This window comes from Nomascus leucogenys, chromosome 10, assembly GCF_006542625.1.
Source record: "Nomascus leucogenys isolate Asia chromosome 10, Asia_NLE_v1, whole genome shotgun sequence".
Classification (NCBI taxonomy): Eukaryota; Metazoa; Chordata; class Mammalia; order Primates; family Hylobatidae; genus Nomascus; species Nomascus leucogenys.
Genome location: NC_044390.1, coordinates 51,737,101 through 51,760,720, shown reverse-complemented (window position 1 = coordinate 51,760,720; position 23,620 = coordinate 51,737,101). Strand labels below are relative to the sequence as shown.

The 23,620-nt window shown below is 50.0% G+C and overlaps 1 protein-coding gene across 7 annotated transcripts in view; it reads left to right on the top strand.

Annotated features, from left to right (window-relative positions):
* The first annotated feature begins 221 nt into the window (after positions 1 to 221).
* Positions 222 to 23,620, top strand: part of GATAD2A (GATA zinc finger domain containing 2A) — a 127,564-nt gene continuing 104,165 nt past the window's right edge. For 2 of the 7 annotated variants that reach the window (XM_030820332.1, XM_030820329.1), the window contains exon 1: positions 370 to 566. The gene's annotated coding sequence lies outside the window, so the exon portion shown is untranslated. Of the gene's footprint in view, positions 567 to 21,158; positions 21,468 to 23,620 lie in introns of those variants that run through there. The other 5 variants (XM_012509560.2, XM_030820334.1, XM_030820337.1 and 2 more) reach the window with 4 other exon arrangements.

Here is a 23,620-nt window from a genome sequence, read left to right as displayed (position 1 = left end):
TCATTTCGTCCCGCCTCCTCAGACCCGCCCCGGCCGGCGGCGCCATCCCGAGAACCAGCCGGCCCGCGCACTCATTGGTCGTCATGAGCTGTCTGTCATGAAGCTGGCCACACCTTCTATGGGGTGCGGGTCCTGGGAGTCCTGGCTGGACCTCATTGGCTTGTGGCGCCTTCACTCGGAGAGACGCGCCTCAACCCGGAAGTGTGCGAGGCGAAATCTGCCTAGCAACCGGGGAAGCCGGGCTGTGAAGCGGGCAATTTCAGTGTGAGACTGAGCCGCGAGACCGAGCGGCGGCTCCGAGCGCGGCGCAGCGGCTCCTCCCGCCCAGGGTCAGCGCCCCGGCCCGCGCACGCGCACCCCCGGCGCCCGAGCGCGCCCCGCGCCGCCCGCGCAGTCGGTCGGTCGGTCGTCTGTCCTGTCGCCGCTGCCGCCGCCGCCACCGCGGCCGCCGCGGGCGCCACCTGAGGGAGTCGCCTCCGCGGGACGCCACAGGACCTGACCGGACTGCGCCGCCCGAGGCCGTCCTGTGGCCCGGCCACCGTCGGCGAGGGCGCCGAGCAACTTCGGTGAGTAAGGGGCAGGCGCTGCTGGCGGGTCCCCGGCTTCCGGTGCCCCAGGCTCTCTGGGGCTTCCGCTTCTCCAGCACTACCTTGGCCGGGCTTACTCCCTTCTCCACAGGACCTCCCTCTCAGGGGAGCCCCCTGCTCTGGGCCCCCCCGCCTCTCCAGGGGACCCCCGCCTCTCTAGGAGACCCCGTCTCTCTTAGGGACCTTCGCCTGTCTTGGGGACCCCCGCCTCTCTAGGGGCCTCCCGCCTCTCCAGGAGACCCTTGCCTCTCTAGGGGACCCCGTCTCTCTTGGGGACCCCGTCTCTCCAGGCGGGAGATCCCATCTTTCTAGCGACCCCCGCGTCTCTAGGGGACTTTCTTCCCTTCTAGGGGACCCTTGCCTCTCTAGGGGACTCTCATCTCTCCAGGCAGGGGACCCCGCTTCTCTAGGGGAATGCTGCCTTTCTAGAGGATCCCTGCCTTTCTAGAGGATCCCCACCTCTCTAGGGGACCCTGTCTCTCTAGGGGACCCCTGCCTCTCTAGAGGATCCCTGCTTCTCTAGGGGATCCCCGCCTCTCTAGGGGACCTCGTCTCTAGGGAACCCCCGTCTCTCCGAGGGGAGCCCTGTCTCTCTAGGCGACACTGCTTCTCTGAGGGGACTCCCCCCTTATCAGGGGCTCCCCCGCCTCTCTGAGGACCCCTGCCGGAGGGAACCCCCACCTCTCTGAGGAATCCTGCCTTTTACAGGAACTAACTCCCTTCTTTGGGGATCCCCAACTCTTTGAGAATTCCCGCTTATCTGAGGGGACTCCCTTCTTCTCTGAGGGTCTCTCTACTTTTCTCAGGAACCCATCCTTTTGAGGGACCCCTGCCTCCCTAGAGACCCCTTCCTATCTGAGGACCCCTGCCTCTGAGGGGAGTCCCTTTCTCTGAGGGACCCCTGCCTCTTTAAGGGGAATCCCCATCTCTCTGAGAGACCCTCTGCCTCTCTGAGGGTCCCCCCCTTTCTTTGAGGGGCCCGGGCCTCTCTAAGACCCTATCCTCACTCCTCTAAGGAGAGACCCCTGATTCTATTAGGGTATACTTTCTCTGAGGGATCCCCCACCTTTTGTGGACCCCTGGGGAACCCCTTCTTCCCCGGGGGACCCCTGTTTTCAGAAGACACTCCTGGTTCTCGGAGGAAGCCCTACCTCTCTGTGGGGACCTCCCCACCCCCACCTCTCTCAGCTGTGGTCCTACTTTTCTGACTTGTGCCCCTACTTTTCTGACTTGTGCCCCTTTCTATTTTGAGACAGAGTCTCACTCTGTCTCCCAGGCTAGAGTGCAGTGGCGCGATCGGGGCTCACTGTAACCTCTGCCTCCCGGGTTCAAGCGACTCCTCTGCCTCAGCCTCCCGAGTAGCTGGGACTACAGTCACCCACTACCACGCCCGGCTAATTTTTGTATTTTTGTAGAGAGGGGGTTTCATCATGTTGGCCAGGCTGGTCTTGAACTCCTGACCTCAGGTGATCCACCCGCCTTGGTCTCCCAAAGTGTTGGGATTACAGGTGTGAGCCACAGTGCCTGGCCCCCTTACTTTTTGATGAGTGCCTTCACTTTTCTGAGGGGGTCCCCCACTTCTTTGAAATGCCCATCTGACCGGATCGTTAGTTATCTGAGGTATACCCCTACTTTACCAGTATCCTTCTTTTCTATTTCTTCTGGGCCCCCTAATGCTGTATGGATCCTGCAGTTTTCTGAGGGGTCCCCAGTTTCTCCAGAGGTTCTCCCCTTAACTTGAGATATCCCACTCCTGTAGGCTCCTCACGTCTCTGAAGTGTGTCTCCCTTTTCCCAAGATATCCCATCTCCTGATGGGACACACTGTGGATCTCTTCACTTCTCTAAGGAGTCCCTCTGAATTCCGTGGGGATGCCTCCCACTTGCCTGAGGGCATTCCCTCTTTCTGGAGGCTTTCCTCCTGATTTTCTAAGGGAGAAACTCTTTATTTATCCTTGGAACACTCACATCAAGCTTCTCCTCTTTCTGTCTGTGGCACCCACCTCCCCCCACTGTGGAGGAAGAGAGCAGAAATGTACCCCTCCTTCGGTCTTTGTTGCCACTCTAGGGATATTCTCTGGGCCTTTATTTCGGTTTCCAGGAGCCTGGAGGATTTTGTGGCTGGAGGGGAAAGTCGGGGACAGAGAAACAAAAAGCATGATTTCGTCATGTCCCTCTAAGACCTGCTAGATTTGGGGGAGCAGGAGCTGCTACTAGATGACCACCTTAGTTACTCCATTTTCCAGCCGTGAGGCCATCACAGTGTTGTCAGGCCTTTGTGATGACAAAACGGACAAGGGAGAAACATTGTATCCCCATTATCACACTGTCAAGCTGTGGGAGTGACCCACTTCCTGTCCCATCCCTCAGTCCTCCCTCTGCATAGTATAACTTAACCTTCCCTCCCCCTGCTGAAAAAAATCAAAATAGAAAGGAGAAGAAAACTCTCCTTCATCTCTTCCTGTTGCATTTTCTCTCCCAAGACCCCCTGATTCAACCCTCGATCAAATAGGATCCCTAGTTCATAGACCACTTTGGTTTGAAAGACAGAGCAAGAAGCAGGAAATGGGTCACCTTAGATCCAGAAACAGAGGAAGGGAGGCAAGGGACAGGATTTGACGACATTTCTATAAGTTTTAGGTGACTTTGGCCTGGCCCAAAAGGAACTTTTTACGTGGCGTTTACAAATCTTGTATGTACTTTTTTTAATGGCCCACCCTGGATTCCAAGTTCACTCCAGTAGCTAATTTTATCTGCTTTGCCAAACGCAGAGCTCTGTGGAGCCCAAGTAGATGAATGCTGGCATTGAGAGATGGTCCAAAGGACAGGAATGAACTCAGTTTGAAACCTGAGTAACTTGTAACCACTTCGTGTCCACGTACAAGTCTCAAGCTAAAAACGTGGGGAGAGTTTGACTGAAGTGGAGTTCTGAAGTATAGGCTGCGCTTGTCTTTGGTTTAAAGCATTTCAACAAGTTCTTCCCTCTGACTCCACTGGAACTGCAGTTCACTTTACAGTTTGACTGAGGGCAGTCTCTCTCCTGTTGGTTTCCATCTGGGTCTTGCTTAATTTGAGTCCTTTGTGAAGACTCCTGCCGAGGCTATAATTTGAGTTCTAAATCTGTCGGTGGACCATGTGGACACAAGTTTCAACTCGAGCTATTTTCTTCTGGGGAGAAGTGCTTGGAGACTTTCCCGGGCCCTCTGCTGCTGGGCTAAGTCAAGTCCAGGCAGGAGGCTGCTGCAGACTTGGTTGCTCTTCTCCTGCCTCTTCCTGGTCAGCTGTAGGCACTGCCCTCAGGGGAAGGGAAAGCTGGTGGGGAGCTTGGGACTGAGATGAGGGTAGAGAAGTACCTGAGGTGAGGGTAGAGAAGTGCCTGCACGTATTTACTATTTTATTTTTTTGAGACAGGGTCTCAGTTTGTCACTCAGGCGGGAGTGCAGTGGTGCGATCTCAGCTCACTGCAACCTCTGCCCCACTGGCTCACGTGATCCTCCCATCTTAGCCTTTGAAGTAGCTGGGACCACAGGCGCATGCCACCACACCTGGCTATATTTTTGTATTTTTGGTAGAGATCGGGTCTCACCATGTTGCCCAGGCTGGTCTCAAACTCCTGAGCTCAAGTGATCTGCCCGCCTCAGCCTCCCAAGGTGTTGGGATTACAGGCGTGAGCCACTGTGACTGACCTATTATTTTAAATAAAACCTATAGGACCAGCAGATGGGATGTTAAAAAGGGAATGGACAACTTTGAAGTCAGAAGGAGCCAGTTCAGATTCTGGTGCTGCCCTTCTTAGTTATGTGGCCTTGGACAAGTGATGGCACAAAATTGGCATGTTATTAAATATTTGAGGGAACACATTGCTGTGAATGTGTGTCAAGGTGCTTACTGATGATGGGAGGTGCTTCCTAGATGGATGAATGAATGAATCCGAGATAATGAACTGGAGGCGGATAGCACAGCTCCTGGCACACAGTTGGTGTGCAGTAAAGGCTGCTTGTTGTGTTCCTGGCCTGGACTCACAGACCAGGAAGCGCTTGATATTCTGCCAAGGCTAAAAATGCCCAAAGAGAAAGAAACTTGGTATGTCTGTTGGAAAACCCACTCCCCCACTGCGTCGGAAAACCCACTCCCCCACTGCGTCTCTTAGCAAGAGTTTTCTGTGTTCTGATACCAGATGTGGGATGGATTTACTGTATGGCAGGGCATTTGTGTTTCTCTTGGCCTTGGTGTCTCCCCCCGTAAAATGGGGTAATTTGTGAATTAAGGGCAAGTAGGGAGACGTATTACTCTAATTAGACCACAGGCAAGATAGAAGATTATAATGAACTTGAAGAATTGTGGGAAGAAGAAAATAGATGAACTGTGTAAGCCTAAGGGATCATATGCGTATTATGAGACTGCTTGAGTGAGTGAGTCCAGCAGTTACCTGGTGAGTGATCTGTTCTTACACTTTAGAATCTTGAAAGTAGAGCCGTTCTTTCATTGTAATAGATCAGATTTGGGGACAAAAGACTGGGAAAGTGATGTACAAAGGCATTTGACGCCACACAATAATAGTACTTTGAGAGGGCCAGTGTGTGGCTTAGTGCCCACGAGGAGATCAGAATGCACCTCAAGCTCCCAAGGCCCAGAGGGTTGTGGAGATGCTAACTCAGCTTAGAGGCTGGGGCAAGGGTCGGGGGGCAGTGGAATAGAGGGGAGTGGACAGGACATTTTAAAAAATTTTTTTCTTGAGAGGATTTTTTTCTTAACAATTAGTGAAAGCCGTAGAATCATGGCTGGTGAATTAGGCCCAGCCTTCTTCACTTACTAGTATGGGAACAGATGGCATTCTGCCCCTGACGGCTAAAACCCAGGAGGAAATAATGGGTGAAAATCTGAGCTAGGCCCCTGGTGGGCTGCTCCTACGTTTGAAGAAAGAGTTGTGGGTTTTTTTGTTTGTTTGTTTTCTTCCTGGAAATATACCCTCTCTCTTCCTCCTTCTTTCTTTCTCTCTTTCATGCACACATATACAGACACACACTGACTTTGGTATTGAAGCAAAGAAATATGCACCAATCTTAAATTTCTTTCAGTTCTTTTAAGGACAGTTATTCCATTACATGGGAAAGGAGCAAAATTTATATTATTTAAAATATAAGAACTAAGGTAAACAACTTTAAAGGGATCACTCTCTCCTTTAAAATTATGCTATGTCCCTTGTGTGCCACAGACTTCACTTTGGTGGATGGTGGCGCCACCACCAAGTTTCTATCTAACAGGAAGTTTTTTTAACTTTTTTTTTTTTTTTTTTTTTTTTACTTGAAGGATCCTTACAGCAATAAAAAACCTTGGATAGTTAGAAATGATATTGATCTAGGTACATTTATTAGATGTAATGTAATGTGGTTATCTGTTGGTGGGCAGGTCTAAAAGGCATGTGGGTCCAAACACTGCCCAGCTTCTAACTCTGGACGATAGAAACTGTTGATTTATGGAACTGAAATAGCTAGGGAAGTCAGGGTTTCCTTCCTGTTGGAGACAGCACTGGGGGCATTAAATCCCTGTGGGATCTTGATGATAAGAAATAAGCTGACCTGTTTTGGAATTGGGAAATAACTACTGTGTCAAGTGGTTCCATCCAAATGAATGGATGGTGTTATTTTTGATTTCTAGTTTTAAGTTTGACTTCATCCTCTCTGAAACTTGACTGCCTTTGTTTATACTGGTGTGTCTTTTGAATAAGAGTTTTTCCTTTTTTTTTTTTTTGAGACAGAGTCTTGTGCTCTGTCACCCAGGCTGGAGTGCAGTGGTGCAATCACAGCTCACTGCAGCCTCGACTTCTGGGCTCAAATGATCCTCCCACCTCAGCCTCTTGAGTAGCTGGGACTACAGGCATGCGCCACCACGCCCGGCTAATTTTGTATTTTTTGTAGAGACAGAGTCTCGCTATGTTTCCCAGGCTGGTCTTGAACTCCTGAGTTCAAGTGATTCTCTCACTTTGGCCTCCCAAAGTGTTGGGATTATAGGTGTAAGCCACAGTGCCCGACCCAAGTTTATTGTTTTTTGTTTTTTTTTTTCAGACAGAGTCTCGCTCTGTCACCCAGGCTGGAGTGCAGTGGCGCGATCTTGGCTCACTGCAACCTCCACCTCCTGGTGGAGCAATTCTCTGTCTCAGCCCACCCTGAGATTAATGGCCCACCCTGGATTCCAAGTTCACCCCTGAGGTGGGCCTGGAGTGAACTTGGAATCCAGGGTGGGCCAAGCAATTCTCTGTCTCAGCCACCCGAGTAGCTGGGATTACAGGCACCCACCACCATGCCTGGCTAATTTTTGTATTTTTAGTAGAGACGGGGTTTCACCATCTTGGCCAACCTGGTCTCGAACTCCTGACCTCGTGATCCACCCGCCTCAGCCTCCCAAAGTGCTGGGATTACAGGTGTGAGCCACTACGTCTGGTCAAGTTTTTTTTTTTTTTTTTTGAAACAGAGTCTTGCTGTGTTACCCAGGCTGGAGTGTAGTGGCACGATCTTGACTCACTGCAACCTCTGCCTCCTGGGTTCAAGCCATTCTCCTGCCTCAGCCTCCCCAGTAGCTAGGATTACAAGTGCGCACCACTGCGCTCAGCTAATTTTTGTATTTTTAGTAGAGACAGGGTTTCACCATGTTGGCCAGGCTGGTCTTGAACTCCTTACCTCATGAACTGTCTGCCTCGGCCTCCCAAAGTGTTGGGATTACAGGTGTGAGCCACCGAGCCCGGCCAGTTTATTCTTTTAAATTGGCTTATAAGGGGCCAGGTGCAGTGGCTTATGCCTGTAACCCTAGCACTTTGGGAGGCTGAGGCAGGGGATCACTCGAGGTCAGGAGTTTGAGACCAGCCTGGCCAAAATGGCGAAACCCTGTTTACTAAAAATCCAAAAAGTAGCTGGGCATGGTGGCACATGCCTGTAATCCCAGCTACTCAGGAGGCTGAGGCACAAGAATGGCTTGAACCTGAGAGGCACAGGTTGCAGTCAGCTGAGGTCGGGCCACTGCACTCCAGCCTGAGTGACAGAGTGAGATTCCGTGTAAAAAAAAAAAAAAATTGACTTATAAGGGACAAGTGAACACTCAAGAGCTTTACTTGTGTGGCCATAAGATATGGTGGATGTGTGTTTTCTTTTTTTTTTTTGAGACAGTGGCGCGATCTCGGCTCACTGCAGCGTCTGCCTCCCGGTTTCAAGCAGTTCTCCAGCCTCAGCCCCCCAAGTACCTGGGACTACAGGCATGCGCCACCACAGCCAGCTAATTTTTTTTTTTTTCGAGACAGAGTCTCGCTCTGTCACCCAGGCTGGAGTGCAGTGGCATGATCTCGGCTCACTGCAAGCTCCGCCTCCCGGGTTCACGGCATTCTCTTGCCTCAGCCTCTCCGAGTAGCTGGGACTACAGGCGCCCACCACCACGCCTGGCTAATTTTTTGTATTTTTAGTAGAGACGGGGTTTCACCGTGGTCTCGATCTCCTGACCTCGTGATCTACCCGCCTCGGCCTCCCAAAGTGCTGGGATTACATGCGTGAGCCACCGCGCCCGGCCATATGTGTGTTTTCTAGTGCAATTTACATTACATTAAAAATTAGAAAGTGTTAAATCTTCTGGCCCATGTAACTTCTTATGCGAACAAATAATTCAGGAACAAACACTTTCATGCCTAAGATAAAACGTTTTCATGCTTGGTGATGGGGGTCTGGCAGTGAGCAGGACTGATAACAGTTGGCCTTCCAGGAGCTTACATCTTAGTTGCAGAAAAATAAACAAGCAAATGAATGAAAGAACATTGTGAGGTTTCTTGAGAATATCCCTAAGTGCTGCAGCTACCCTCATTGGGAGCTTCAGGTGGAGTTTCTTGGAGGTGTAGAAGTGAAACCTCAGTACCTCTTTAATTTCCTCACTGGGCTCCTGTTTCCTGTCTCTAAAAGGAGACAGAAATTATGGCATTTTCCTACTTGATTGTTGGTGATAGTTGATTCATGACCACTGTGGCTGTAATTTTGGAGAAACAAGAGAGAAACTAGAATGGTCATGGCAGGGAGCATTTTCAGGTTTGCCTTTCTTTCTTTTTTTTTTTTTTTGGAGACAATCTTGCTCTGTCGGCCAGGCTGGAGTGCAGTGGCGCCATCTTGGCTCACTGCAACCTCCACCTCCTGGGTTCAAGTGATTCTCCTATCTCAGCCTCCTGAGTAGCTGGGATTACAGGCACCTGCCACCATGACTGGCTAATTTTTTGTGTTTTAGTAGAGATGGGGGTTTCACCATGTTGCCCAGGGTGGTCTCGAACTCCTGAGCTCAAGCAATCCTCCTGCCTTGGCCTCTCAAAGTGCTGGGATTACAGGTGTGAGCCACCATGCCTGGCCAAGTTTGCCTTTCTTGAAGTCAGTGGTGATGTGTTTTTGGAATCCTGTGGTATTTCTTCATGGCAATGCATATTACACTAAGTGATAAACTGCTCTAAAAGCCCTTCCCTTGTTGCAACCTTAAAAACATTCAGACAAGCTGGGGCTGCCTGGGTGTTGGTGGTGGTTTAGGAATAATGAGATTTCCAATAGATGACTGCTTTGTTATGTATTGGTAGACTCTTGGTGCATGGATTTCCCTCTGCCCGGGCTTTCCTCTTTTTTTTTTTTTTTTTTTTTTGAGATGGAGTCTTGCTGTGTCTCCCAGTTTGGAGTGCAGTAGTGCGATCTTGGCCCACTGCAACCTCCGCCTCCCAGGTTCAAGCGATTCTCCTGTCTCCGCCTCCCGAGTAGCTGGGATTACAGGCGGCACGCTGCCATGCCTGGCTAATTTTTTGTATTTTAGTAGAGACGGGGTTTCACTGTGTTGCCCAGGGTGGTCTTGAACTCCTGAGCTCAGAAAATTCACCCGCCTCGGTCTACCAAAGTGCTGGGATTACAGGTGTGAGCCACCACTCCCGGCCCAGGCTTTCCTCTTACACTGGGACTGGGAAGGTGCTGTTTAGACTTTTTTTTTTTTTTTTTGAGACGGTGTCTTTCTCTGTCCCCCAGGCTGGAGTGCAGTGGCACGATCTCAGCTCACTGCAACCTCCACCTCCTGGGTTCACACCATTCTCCTGCCTCAGCCTCCCGAGTAGCTGGGACTACAGGCACCCGCCAACATGCCCGGCTAATTTTTTGTATTTTTAGTAGAGACGGGGTTTCACCGTGTTAGCCAGGATGGTCTCGATCTCCTGACCTCATGATCTGCCTGCCTGGGCCTCCCAAAGTGCTGAGATTACAGGCTTGAGCCACCGCGCCTGGCCTGTTTAGACTTTTTTATGTTGGGCAAGGCTGGAAGTCTTAGATCTGACAGGTGCTTTTCTTAAGTAAGTGTATCTGTGAGAGGTAGGGCTGGAGAGCAAGGCGGGATATTCATTTTGGGCACAGCCTCGAGGGCAAGAGGGAGGGTGTTAGAAGGAGAGTTTCTGGTTGTCTTTTTTTTCCCCTTCCACCCAAGTTCTGACTCCGGAGGTGGAGAGGCAGGCCCAGGCCGGAAGTGGGTGTGGACAAGTAATGCAACTGTCCATGTGACCAGGCTCCCACCTCTGGGCTCTACTGCCCTTGGGAAGTGGATGCTTGCTCCCTCCTGACTTCCTGTTCTCCCCCCTTACAGGCTGAGTTCTTGGGCTCCAAGTTGAGCACAGAATATACGTTCAAGGCCGGGCGCGGTGGCTCATGCCTGTAATCCCAGCACTTTGGGAGGCTGAGGCAGGCGGATCATTTGAGCCCAGGAGTTTGGGACCTGCCTGGCCAACATGGCAAAACCCCATCTCTACTAAAAGTGTAAAAACTAGCTGGGTATTGTGGTGCACGCCTGTAATCCCAGGTACTCTGGAGGCTGAGGCAGGAGAATCACTGGAACCCAGGAGGCAGAGTTTGCAATAAGCTGAGATCGTGCCACTGCACTCCAGCCTGGGTGACAGAGTGAGATTCCGTCTCAAAAAAAAAAAAAATAGAAAACATGTTCAAGTTCCCCCTTTTTCCTTGGTAAGCCGCTTTATCAGAGCTGGAAGCCACCAGTGGACCTGTACTTGCCAGTTTTGGGGTCTCAACTAATACACCCACAGACTCAGAGGCCTATCTGGCAGGGCAGCCAAAAAGATGGTTTCTTGTTATACTATCACAGTGTTCCCTTCTGGAGCTTGTCTGCACCAAGAGCTGCCTGGAGGTGTGTATGGAACTTAAAGAATCTAACAGTAGATAGGTCCTTCAGGAAGAGTGTGCTCTCGAAGAATGGTTTGCAGTTACTTGCAGCTTTTTGCTTTATAAAAGTACGGTGGGAGTCCCTGTGCCGTAGAAACTTTAGAGCCAAAAAACTTTGGGCTTGATCCTGATTCTACAACTTGCTGGCATGTGACCTTAGAAAAATAGCCTAACTTCAAGTGGCCTACTCTTTCTGAGCCTCAGTTTCCTCAAAATTAAACTCAAATCCTTGTTTGTGGGCTGGTTTGTTTGTAAGCATACAGCAAGCGGCCAGACTGTTGTAGATGTCTAGTAAAGGTAGTTGTTAAAGAATCATATTTAGGAGCCGGGCACGGTGGCTCACACCTGTAAACCCAGCACTGTGGGAGGCTGAGGCGGGTGGATCGCCTGAGGTTAGGAGTTTGAGACCAGCCTGGCCAACATAGTGAAACCCTGTCTCTACTGAAAATACAAAAAATTAGCTGGGCAGTGGGTGCCTCTAATCCCAGTTACTAGGGAGGTTGAGGCAGGAGAATCGCTTGAACCTGGAAGGCGGAGGTTGCAGTGCGCTGAGATCGTGCCACTGCACTCCAGCCTGGGCAACAAAAGAGAAACTCCGTCTGAAAAAAAAAAAAATCATATTTAGGCTGACTGTTTCTCTTGAGGTTGGCACCTGAGTTTGAACAACAATCTGTGGATGTTAATACTGCCCAAGAACAAACCAGTTGACACTGGGCCAATAGGCTGGGCATGTCTGAAGGCCAGTGATCTGCAAGTTCCTAGATTGGTTGATTTTTCCCAGTGAGATCCCTTAGTTCATTGTAGCTTTAACCCCTACAGCCTCACCTTACTGTACTCTCCATATGGACTTGAAGCGCCTCAGGAAACATGATGGGGTAATTGGGAAAAAGGCTCAAATCTTGAGCTAAGGTGACCTGCCTGCCTCGGCCTCTTTTTTTTTTTTTTTTTTTTTTTTTTTTGAGACGGAGTCTCACTCTGTCACCCAGGCTGGAGTGCAGTGGCGCAATCTCGGCTCACTGCAAGCTCCGCCTCCCGGGTTCACGCCATTCTCCTGCTTCAGCCTCTCTGAGTAGCTGGGACTACAGGCGCCCGCCACGACGCCCGGCTAATTTTTTGTATTTTTAGTAGAGACGGGGTTTCACCGTGGTCTCGATCTCCTGACCTCATGATCCGCCCGCCTCGGCCTCCCAAAGTGCTGGGATTACAAGCGTGAGCCACTGCGCCCGGCCCTGCCTCGGCCTCTTAGAGTGCTGGGATTTCAGGCATGAGCCACTGTGTGCGACCTATTTGTTAGGTTTCTTTTTGTTTTCTTTCTTTCTTTCTTTTTTTTTTTTTTTTGAGACAGTCTTGCTCTGTTGCCCAGGCTGGAGTGCAATGGCGCAGTCTCAGCTCATTGCAACCTCCACCTCCTGGGTTCAAGCCATTCTTCTTCGTCAGCCTCCCGAGTAGCTGGGATTACAGGCGCCTGCCACCATGCAGGGCTAATTTTTGTATTTTTGGTAGAGATGAGGTTTCACCATGTTGGCCAGGCTGGTCTCAAACTCCTGACCTCGTAATCTGCCTGACTCAGCTTACCAAAGTGTGGGATTACAGGCGTGAGCCACTGCCCCCAGCCGTTAGGTTTCTTAAGTGGCTAGGTGTTCTGAGAAGAGGCATAGCATGGGCACAGGCAGAGACCTGGAGTTGAAAACAGCCAAGTGAGTTCCCTTGACCTGAGGAGGTTATGCTCTTCTAAAACTCAGAGTTTGAGCTGATCACATTGGCAAGAAAAGTCCAAAATTGCTTCCAAAGGTAGAAAGTTAAAATGTGCTATAGTAGGATCCAAGATTAAACTCAAAATAGTATTTAAATTGAGCTTTTTTTTTTTTTTAAGATGGAGTTTCACTCTTGTTGCCCAGGCTGGAGTGCAATGGCGTGATCTCAGCTTACTGCAACCTCCGCCTCCTGGGTTCAAGCGATTCTCCTGCCTCAGCAGGAGAATGAGTAATGTGTAATGAGGCTAATTATATATTTTTAGTAGAGATGGGGTTTCTCCATGATGGTCAAGCTGGTCTCGAACTCCCGACCACAGGCGATCTGCCTGCCTTAGCCTCCCAAAGTGTTGGGATTACAGGCATGAGCCTCTGCATCGGGCCTTAAATTGAGCTTTCAATAAACATTTTCAGTCAGGAAGCAATGATGGCCAGTGAAATCAGCCATCTAGACTCTGTAATGGTATACTGTATATGTAGACTTTAACCTCCAAAGGAGCTTCAAGAGAACAGACTTCAAGGCTGCTTCTGACCTTTTTCCTTTGAGAATTGTTATCATTTAAGCTGGTCTAAAATTCTTAATACATCAGAACAGTTTTTTGGTTTTTTTTGAGACAGAGTCTCACTCTGTTGCCCAGGCTGGAGTACACTGGCATGATCACTGCAGCTTTGAACTCTTAGGCCCAAGCCATCCCCTTGCCTCAGCACCCAGATAACTAGGACTACAGGCGCATGCTATCCTGCCAGGCTAATTTTATTTATTTAGTTAGTTAGTTAATTAGTTGAGACAGAGTTTTGCTCTTGTTGCCCAGGCTGGAGTGCAGTGGTGCAATCTCGGCTCACCACAACCTTCGCCTCCCGGGTTCAAGCGATTTTCCTGCCTCAGCCTCCTGAGTAGCTGGGATTACAGGTATGCGGCACCAGGCCCGGCTAATTTTGTATTTTTAGTAGAGATGGGGTTTCTCCATGTTGGTCAGGCTGGTCTCGAACTCCCGACCTCAGGTGATCTGCCTGCCGTGGCCTCCCAAAGTGCAGGGATTACAGGCGTGACCCACTGCTACCTGCCTTATTTATTTATTTATTTGAGATGGAGTCTCACTCTTGTTGCCCAGGCTGGAGTGCAGTGGTGTGATCTTGGGTCACTGCAACCTCCGCCTCCTGGGTTCAAGCGATTCTCCTGCCTCAGCCTCCTGAATAGCTGGGATTACAGGCATGCGCTACCACGCCCAGCTAATTTTTGCATTTTTAGTAGAGATGGGTTTTCACGTTGTTCAGGCTGGTCTCCAACTCCTGACCTCAGGCGATCCGCTTGCCTTGGCCTCCCAAAGTGCTGGGATTACAGGCGTGAGCCACCACACCTGGCCAGCTAATTTTATTTTTTAACTTTGTCTTAGAGACAGTGTTTCACTGTGTTGCCCAGGCTGGTCTCGAACTTCTGGACTCAAGGACTTCTCCCACCTTGGCCTCCCAAAGTGCTGGGATTACAGGCATGAGACACTGTGCCCAGCCTAGAACAATTTAAACTTACTTTCGGCTGGGTGTGGTGGCTCACGCCTGTAATCCCAACATTTTGGGAGGCTGAGGTGGGTCGATCACCTGAGGTCAGGAGTTCACATGGTGAACATGGTGAAACCCCGTCTCTACTAAAATACAAAAATTAGGCTGGGCGTGGTGGCTCATGTCTGTAATCCCAGCACTTTGGGAGGCCGAGGTGGGTAGATAACCAGGTCAGGAGTTTAAGACCAGCCTAGCCAAGATGGTGAAACCCTGTCTCTACTAAAACTACAAAAATTAGCTGGGCGTGGTGGTGGGCCCCTGTAATCCCAGCTACTTGGGAGGCTGAGGCAGGAGAATTGCTTGAACCCGGGTGGCAGGGGTTGCAGCAAGCTGAGATCATGCCACTGCCCTCCAGCCTGGGCGACAAAGTGAGACTCCGTCTCAAAAAAAAAGCAAAAATTAGCCAGGCATGGTGGCCCATGCCTGTAATCTCAGCTACTTGGGAGGCTCAAGCATGAGAATTGCTTGAACCCCAGAGGTGGAGGTTGCAGTGAGCCGAGATCATGCCACCGCACTCCAGCCTGGATGACAGAGCCAGGCTCCATCTCAACCAAACAAACAAAAACCTACTTTTTTTTTTTTTTTTTTTTTTTTTGAGACAGGGTCTCATTCTGTCGCCCACGCTGGAGCGCAGCGGCAGTAGTGACACAGCTCACTACAGCCTCGACCTCCCAAGCTCAAGCCTGCTAATTTTTGTATTCTTTTTTGTAGGGATGGGGTTTTGCCATGTTGCCCAGGCTGATCTGGAACTCCTGGGCTCAAGTGATCCGCCCGCCTGGGTCTCCCAAAGTGCAGAGCTTACAGGCGTGAGCCACCTCGCCCAGCCAATTTTTAAACTTTCACCGCATTTTCAAACTTTAGCCTTTATATTTAACCTCTCAAATTGTCTCTATTCAAGGTTACCTTTTTGACCTAAATTTGAAATAAATATCTTAGTCTTCCCTAAACAGGAGTTGGTTAGATATAGACCTGATTACGTGGGCATGTGAGAGGGCATGGTTGTTATTATCAAGCTGTGAAAGAGAAAACAAACTAGAAGGGCACTCCACCTGTGTTTTTTAAATAAATTACGGGCATTTCACTATAAATGGGGGGTTTGGGGAGTATGCATCCTGTTAGGAAAACATTTGGGAGGAATGTTTTCCTAAGCTGGCAGATCTGCCATTTAACAAATGGGGTGTAGGGTGTGAAATAGATGCCAAGTTTTAAAAATACGTTTTTCTGCATGTCCAACTAAGGATATTTATTAGACTGATCATGTGACTAACACTCTTTCCCTGCTTGGGGGGTTTGAATAGGCTGATTTCCAGACTCGAGGCTGTCATATAGCCTTTTTGTTTTTCCTGGTAGTTTTCTGAATTTTTTTTTTAATCTTTAATTGATAGAAAACAGTTTACTTCCATCCAAATTAGGTGGGAAGTTTTTTAAACCATATGTAGACACAAAAGAGATATTCCTTGCCAACTAGTGACACATGGCAGATGAAGACAGAGTGGGAGATACACTTCCGGTTCACGACAGCACTTCTGAGCAGTTTGTGCTTAACCCTTTAGGGGATGATTTGTGCTCAGAACCCTGGAATAGCAGGACAGTGCCAGGGCCACACAGAGACTCAGTCTGGAAAGAGCCTGCCTAACTGCAGATGGAGCCTGAACCCTGCGCTGCAGAAACACTGAGTGTAACGAATTGTGGTTAGAGACGACATTCAAAACAAACACACGTTGACAAAGTGGACCATCCCTAGAGAGCTGTTTTTCAGGGAACTTTTCAGCATAAACGATGGTGATGGGCACAACGGGGGCCGCTGACCCATGTCCCACAAACTCTTGATCTAGTGTGAGAATGTTGTGAATGCAAAGATGACTCTTCTAGCAGTGGTGATACATTGGAAGTATTGTATTTTTCATAAAGCATCACTGTAAGAGTCCCTATAGCTATTTTCTGGTCCTTCCCTGAAGAAAGAATCAAGAATATCAAAGTATTAAGGAAATCAAAATCATTAATAATTAATCTTTTCCTTTCCTTTCCCAGCCAATTTCATTGTAATCTCACCATGTAAACATGGATTTGGGGTGAAATAAGAAACTTTAAAATGATCCTCCCTTAGAGATTGTTGTTATATTGCCCCTAAACTTAATGAAAACAATTTTAAACTTTAGAGTACTAAGAATGCAAAGTACAGAAAGTAGGGCCTGGTGTGGTGGCTCCTGCCTGTAATCCCAGCACTTTGGGGGGCAGAGGATTGCTTGAGACTGGGAGTTTGAGACTAACCTGGCTAACATGGTGAAACTCTGTCTCTACTAAAAATACAAAAATTAGCTGGTGTGGTAGCACGCGCCTGTCATGTCAGCTAGTCCAGAGGCTGCGGCACAAGGATCGCTTGACGCCAGAAGGTGGAGGTTGGAGTGAGCCAAGATGACGCCAGCCTAGGGCAACAGAGCGAGACTCTGTCTCAAAAAAAAAAAAAAAAAAAGTAGTCAGTGCTCGTTTTTCATAAAGGTGATTAAAAGAAAAAAAACTTGGCGTATTTTTTTTTTTTTTTGAGAAGGAGTCTCCTTCTGTCGCACAGGCTGGAGTGCAGTGGCATGTTCTTGGCTCACTGCAAGCTCCGCTTCCCGGGTTCATGCCATTCTCCTGCCTCAGCCTCCTGAGTAGCTGGGACTACAGGCGCGTGCCACCATGCACAGCTAATTTTTTGTATTTTTAGTAGAGACAGGGTTTCATCCTGTTAGCCAGGATGGTCTCGGTCTCCTGACCTCGTGATCCACCCGCCTTGGTCTCCCAAAGTGCTGGGATTATAGGTGCGAGCCACCGCGCCCGGCTGATTCTTCAGTCTTTATTATGAATACATTTCTGCATTGAAATCATTTTGTGTCTTTCAGTGGCACCAGCCTGTCAGCTTCTGGAGTATGTGCCTGTAGGCTTCTTGGGGTCCAAAACCCTTGGGAGGAGTAGACTCTCAGTTGTCAATCAGTGTTTATCACATAAGTCATCTTGTATGTTGTCCACCAAGAACTTCAAATAAATTTTCTGATTGAAAAAGTACAAAAAAAAGGAAAAGAAAAAGGACAGTACCTTGAACATTCAGTAGGTGATGCTACTCTTTTTCAGTAGTTTCATACTAGTTTGGAGCCTTTGGCCAATTTCTGCCATAAAAGCAGACATGAACATGGAATTTGGCCCCAATTTCTTTTCCTCAGTCCCTCAGTTGTATAGGGACGGGCTCAGGTGGTGTTTAGAAGTTTAAGAGTACACTTGAAAGATCATTAATAGTCTATTTTTGCTGTAGTTAAGGTAGAAGGAGGCCTAGCTATTATTAGTGGGGTTTGGTCTATGAAAGACAAAGTTTAAAATGAATTTGGAAGTTTTTTGTTGTTGTTTTTTTGAGACAGGGTTGCACTCTGTCACCTAGGCTAGAGTGCAGTGGCACAATCATGGTTCACTGCAGCCTCAAACTCCTGGGCTTGAGTGATCCTTCTGCCCCAGCCTCCTGAGTAGTTGGGGCTACAGGCATGTGCCACCATGCTGGGCTAATTTTTTCTTTTTTATAGAGATGGGGTCTTACCATGTCGACCCGGCTGGTTTCAAACTCCTAGCCTCAAGCAATCCTCTCACCTTGGCCTCCTAAAGTGCTGGGATTACAGGTATGAGCCACTGTGCCCGGCCTGGAAGAAAATTTTAACTAAATAACAGGTGTTTTGAAAGTACAGTATTGGGCCGGGTGCAGTGGCTTATGCCTGTAATCCCAGCACTTTGGGAGGCTGAGGCAGGCGGATCATGAGGTCAAGAGATCGAGACCATCCTGGCCAACATGGTGAACCCTTATCTCTACTAAAAATACAGAAAAATTAGCTGGGCATGGTGGCGCATGCCTGTAGTCCCAGCTACTCAAGAGGCTAAGACAGGAGAATCTCTTGAACCTGGGAGGTGGAGGTTGCAGTGAGCCGAGATTGCACCACTACACTCCAGCCTGGTGACAGAGCAAGACTCTGTCTCATTAAAAAAAAAAAAAAAAAAAAGTACAGTATTAATTAACAACTGCTATCACTAAGGTTTTTTTTGTTTGCTTTTGTTTTTTTGATTTTTTTTTTTTTTTTTTTGAGATGGAGTCTGGCTCTGTCGGCCAGGCTGGAGTGTAATAGCGCGATCTTGGCTCACTGCAACCTCCGCCTCTTGGGTTCAGCGATTCTCCTGCCTCAGTCTTCTGAGTAGTTGGGATTACAGGCATGCACCACCATGTCTGGCTAATTTTTGTATTTTTAGTAGAGACGGGGTTTCACCGTGTTGACCACGATGGTCTCGAACTCCTGACCTCAGGTGATCCACACGCCTTGGCCTCCCAAAGTTCTGGGATTACAGACGTGAGCCACTGTGCCCTGCCAGCACTAAGTATTGCCTATCTTGTTTTCAGAGCAGAGAGAAAACTTTTAGAAAACATGGTTCTAGCCCTAGGTGTTTCTTAATTAGAGTTTCTTCAGCTTTAGTATGGCATCTGAAGGTGATTGCATCATATTTCATAATCACCCAGCTGAACTATTTGCTGTTTAGTCCAGCACTGGGCACCGAGGCTAAAAGATCTTTAATCCAAACAGCCTCACCATTCACCCAACCTGAGCCTATGGGACCCCAAGCAGATCTGGATTCACTGTCACTTACCATCTACCCACCTGGCCCTCTCTTCCTGTGACAGACAGAAATAAACCCTGTAGCTATTTCACCCCACCTACATACCCCGCACCCCTCCTGCTCCCTGTCCAACTTTCCTGGCTGAGAAGTTGGCACTGCCCTCTGGAGCAGGCCCTGTCACCAGTGCACCCCTCAGTCCACAGGGGTGTGTCATTAATATGTTGCAGTTGATGCCTCCCTCTTAAAAAAAAAAGGGTGGTTGTCACCCTGGTGACTCACACAGGGTTTGCCAGCTCAAACTCTGGAATCTGTATATCTGTCTCAAGTCTCAGGTCTCCCACCTGACCACACTTTGCTCTGTTTGTAGTTAATTAAATTGACATTAATCAAGACCCAGGTGAGGAGCAGTGAGGTAATAGTTTGCTTGTATTGCTTTAATATACATCCTCTGATTAATCATCGTAGCATGAAGCAGTTCTTAAAATATACAGCCACCATGTTAGGGTGAAAAACCTGGATAGTTGCCCTAAACCAACCTTGCGCTTGGGATCAGGGAGCTCTCTGAATTCCTATACCGAGTCACCTGTTTGAGAATAAGACTGTTTTGTTTGGTTTCTGAATTTGAACATTTGAATTTCTTTGTAGCAAAGCAAAGCAAATTAGTGACATAACTGGGTCAGGGAAAGTGATTGGGAGTCAACAGTTTGTATTTTGTATCATTTTTAGGTTGAATTCTCTTTTGGCCTAGGAGAGGTTGTGCCAGATGTTGCATTAAGTAGTGGGAAGATTTTGGGGGGCAGGGCGGTGTGTGTGGGGAGGTGGGAGGTGGCGGGGTGGAATAAACTATAAAAAGTTGACAATTGTATGTAGAACTCAACACAGAATTAGAAAGGAGCTTTTTTGAACTGTGTTTAAGGGGACATACAGCAGAAAAACAATTTTTTTTTCTTTTTAGAAAAACAATTTTGTAAAATTTGTTCTACATGAAGCTACATGAAGTGTTTTTCAGGTTTGCGGTTGAGACCCAATTATTGTTGGGCGTTACATTGATTTTCTTTTCAAATGAAGTAGAATAGAAAATAACAGTACAGGCTGGGTGCAGTGGCTTATGCCTGTAATCCCAGCACTTTGGGAGGCTGATGCGAATGGATCACGAGGTCAGGAGATGGAGACCATCCTGGCCAACATGGTGAAACCCCGTCTCTACTAAAATACAAAAAAAAAATTTGCCGGGCGTGATGGAACGCGCCTGTAATCCCAGCTACTGGGGAGGCTGAGGCAGGGGAATCCGTGAACCTGAGAGGTGGAGGTTGCAGTGAGCCGAGATAGCGCCACTGCACCACTCCAGCCTGGCGGCGACAGAGCAAGACTCGTCTCAAAAAAAAAAAAAAAAAAAAAAAAAGGCAGAAAAAAGAAAACAGTATATTGCATGTGGTAAATTTATGTTTGGTGAAACTTTTGTTTCCGTTGTACATATAGATGTATTAGGGTATGCGATAAAGCATGTCACCACCACTCTTCAGGAGTCTAGGTGTCTCATCAGGAATCGTTTGTTTTAAAACAACATGAAAAGAGGCGGTTTTGGGGATTCCTCAGAACCTGATTTTGGTATTGAGAGCCTTCTTGTGGTAGATTTTCCATGAACTTGGTATTTTCCCTACTGAAATTGTATTTCGCTTTATGTAGTTTAACATCTCTAAAGTCCATTCTCTTTCAGGCTTTCATTCTGTCTCCTGTGTTTCCTCCTTGTCACTGGAGAGGGAGGGGTGCAGATTTGCTTTCTTGAGGGGGTTTCACCTTCTCCCAGAGGCACGAGGGCAGATTGGGAGGTAACTGGAGAGGGAGAGCAGTCGTCCCCAAGTGTCTTGAGGTAGGTGGGTTTGGAGCTTTCTTTGTAGAACTCTGTTCACTGTGTTGGAGAAGTGATCGTTCAGCCGATCCACACCCCGCCCTCCCCACAGACACCGGGGCCGAAGTTCCCAGAGAAGAGCTGCCGCGTGACGACCCCGCGGGGGTGACATTCTAACCCGCGTTTCAGAGGCAACCCTGAGTTGCTTGAGGTCGCCCAGCTCAGCTGGCGCGAGGTCAGCAGTGAGCGCGTCGTGAGTCAGCCTTGGGTGCGGCCCGCCCGGCTCTGCCGCCGGTGAGTTGGCCACGACCCTTCGGCCTGCGGAGGGCGCTGGGACTCGGCGGGGAGGGAGCCAGCCGGAGCCCGCGTGGGAAACCAGCGCGCCCAAGGAGGTGTCGCGTGGGAGCGCGCCGGAGAGGGGCGGTGCTTCCGGGGCGGTACCGGCCGGCCCCGCCCCCTCAACTCAGGGCCCGCCTTCTACGCCCGGAGCCCCGCCCACGAGCTCCTCCCTTATCAGGCCCCGCCCCTCGGTCGCCGCGCCCCGCCCAGCCGGGCGCGGGCGGGCGGCGTCGCCTTTAAGAGCTCCCCGGTGTTTTGGGGGCCGCGGGCCGGGCGCGCTGACCTGGTGCGCATGTCCCGGGCGGTGACGCCGGCGCCGGGCTCCATGTGTGCGGCCGAGGGGCGCATTATCTGGCCGGCGGCGCGGGCGGGCGGGCGGACCGGCGGAGCGAGCGCCGCGGGCCCGGGCGGCCCCACAGGCGGAACGAGCGCGCGCGGCCCGGCGCCCCCGGCCCCTCCGCCGCCCGGCCCCGCGGGCGACCCCGGACCCGCAGCCCCCCTAACCTGCGCGCTGCCCTAGGGCCCGGCCGACCCGCGGCCCGGTAAGTTCTGGACCAAACTTGGCGGGGGGCGGGGGCCGGGGACGCTCGGCTGAGACTGGAGCTGCGCGGGCCGCGCAGGGTCGGGGCCTCGGGGGGCTGTGAGGGACCCCTGCATGAGCGTGGAAAAGTGAGAGCGAGCGAGTTCTACTCCTTGTATTCTGGGAGCGTCTTCTTGCGCTGCCCTGGAAAGTTCCTCGCCCCAAGGCGGCCGGGGCACGTGGGGGCCGGGCGGGGCGGGGGTCCCGGAAAGTCGCGGCGTCGCCCCGCTTCCGTCCTCCGCTTCCTGCGGGGTCGGGGGAAGGGCTGGGCCGTGAGGCGTCTCTTCCGAGCGGTCGGGACGGGTGGAGGCGGCGGGAAGACGGCACGTGGGCGCGCGGGGCGGGGGTCCCGCTCAGGGGCGGGGGTCCCGGGCGGGTTGGGCAGCAACGCTGAACCCCGCGGCGGCGGCGGCGGCGGCGGATCCCGTGTCAGAATAAGAGTCCCCGTGCGCCCATGCCTGGAGGGCCGGCCCTCCCCCAGCTCGCGCCCTTCTTGCCTGACCCCCGGGAGCCGCGGGACCCTTCCCCCTCTCTGATTTCTGGCCTTTCTCAAGGCCCGACACTTTAAATTTGCCTTAGCATCTAGGCGGTGGCTCCATTGATTTCTTTTTTCCCACCTGGAGTGGGTCGGCATCAGTGACTAGACAGCAGCATCTGGCCTTTTAAAGGGATTATTGCCAAGAATCGGAATTGATCACTTCAACAAGGAAAGGCTTATGGGCAGGGCCCAGGCTGAGAGCCTGACGGACACTTGGATTGTGCGTACACGGGGACCCAGAAATGAATGGTGACCCCTCCCTTAGGAAGTGAATGACAACCCTTAGGTGCGTGTTTCTGTCCTGAGAATTTTGCACAGGGCAAAATTTTGTAGGTCTGACTTAACGTCTTTAGATGTATAGTTTCATCCTTATCTTAAGAGCTTTGGATTCTTTAGATCAAAGTCCGAGTGAGTCACTTGAGCCTTTAATTTTCTCTCTTCCTACCGGTTTAGTTCTTTCAGTTTTCTTGGAGTACATAGTGCTGGTTACATCTCTGGTTCTGTGTGCCCATTCACACAGTGACACCTCCTGGCTGTGGCAGCACAGAAACTGAGAGACAGACAGCCCTCTGTGCGGGTGTCTCAGTCTTGGACTGTAGTCCTGTTGACTGACTTACTCTTCTGGTAGTCGTTACAAGTTTTCTTCTAAACTAGATTACATGAAATAATGTTTGCTGGCACCAGTTTGTTAACATATGCTAAGCAGTAGTTTGTCAGACTTGACCACAAACTGTGGAGGGCTGATAGCTCATACTAGCCCTCGGGTTTGAGTGCCTCCTGTGTGCTAAGCTCCCCTGCACAGACATATTCAGTGCCCATAACAATCCCGTGGGGAGAAGGGGAGTATTATCTGCGCTTTACAGGTGAGGAAATTGGGGCTCCTGGAGGCCAGGCGGCTTGCTTAAGGCCTCTTAGTAGAGAGGCAGAGCCAGGCAGCCCGTACTTGGTGCTCTAGAGCCCACAAATGCTGCAGTTTGCGAACCCTAGTGAACATTTCCCTGGCGCTTCTAAAACACAAGGCCATTTTCTTGTCCACGCTCCAGGGCACCTCTGTTTGCAGACGTAGGGGATAATCTGGTGACATGGGGACACCATGCTAGCCCTGCTTTGTTCTAGTGGAGCAGCGTTACCAGCTGGATTTTAAGGAACTGAACCACAGAGTTAGTTGCTACTTTGCATTCGCTTCTTCAGCTTTGGACTCAGAAAAGTTGGTCCTTTTCTAGAGGAAACAGTTTATAGAATGTGGGAAATTTGCAAGGGATTTTCTGTATCCTCTGTCTTCACTTATTCCCTCCCCTCCTTCATCTTTCATTTCTTATTTGTCTCATAAAATTCCGAAGCTGGTTTTTATGAAGATTGCTTCTCATCTTGAAAGGGCTATAGAGAATGGGAAAATTTGGATGCAGTGTGTTTTGTTTGTTTGTTTGTTTGTTTGAGACGGAGTCTCGATCTGTCACCCAGTCTAGAGTGGCACGATCTAGGTTCACTGCAACTTCCGCCTCTCGGGTTCAAGCAATTCTCCTGCCTCAGCCTCCCGAGTAGTTGGGACTACAGGTGTGTGCCACCATGCCCGGCTA